We start from the raw sequence: 725 nt of genomic DNA, 5'->3' as shown, positions 1-725 counted from the left end.
GCGCCTTGTCTCAAATGTTCCGGGTGCTGCTTTAAAAAAAAAAACTTTGTACCGCCCTCTATCGACTAGGAGGAGTTGTGCTATACATTTATCGTGGTGTGTCCTATGCGAAGAAATACACTGAACATACCAAACATTAGGAACACCTTCCTAATATTGAGTTTCGCCCCCCTTTTGCCCTCAGAACAACCTCAATTCATCAGGGCATGGACTCTTTTATTTATTGTTATTTTTAGTAACAGGTAAGTTGACTAAGAACACATTCTCATTTACAGCAGCAACCTGGGGTATATTAACAGGGGAGAGGAGGGGGGATGAATGAGCCAATTGAAAGCTGGGATGATTAGGTGGCCATCATGGTATGAGGGCTAGAGAGGAGAATTTAGCGACTGAAAGACAGCACCCTACACAGGGCAATGTCCCCAATCACTCCCTTGGGGCATTGGAATATTTTTTTTTACAAAGGTAAGAGTGCATCCTACTGGCCCTCCAACACCACTTCAAGCAGCATCTGGTCTCCAATTCAGGACCAACCCTGCTTAGCTTCAGAGGCAAGCCAGCTGTGGGATGCAGGATGGTATGCTGCTGACTCTATGTCAACAACACAAAGGAGCTGATCGTGGACTTCAGGAGACAGCAGAAGGAGCACGCCCCCATCCACATCGATGGGACCGCATTGGAGAAGGTGAAAAGCTTCAAGTTACTCTGCGCACACATCACTGACA

Source organism: Salmo trutta, chromosome 40 (assembly GCF_901001165.1).
Source record: "Salmo trutta chromosome 40, fSalTru1.1, whole genome shotgun sequence".
NCBI classification, from domain to species: Eukaryota; Metazoa; Chordata; class Actinopteri; order Salmoniformes; family Salmonidae; genus Salmo; species Salmo trutta.
The sequence above is the reverse complement of the archived record's forward strand: the minus strand, read 5'-3'. Positions refer to the sequence as shown.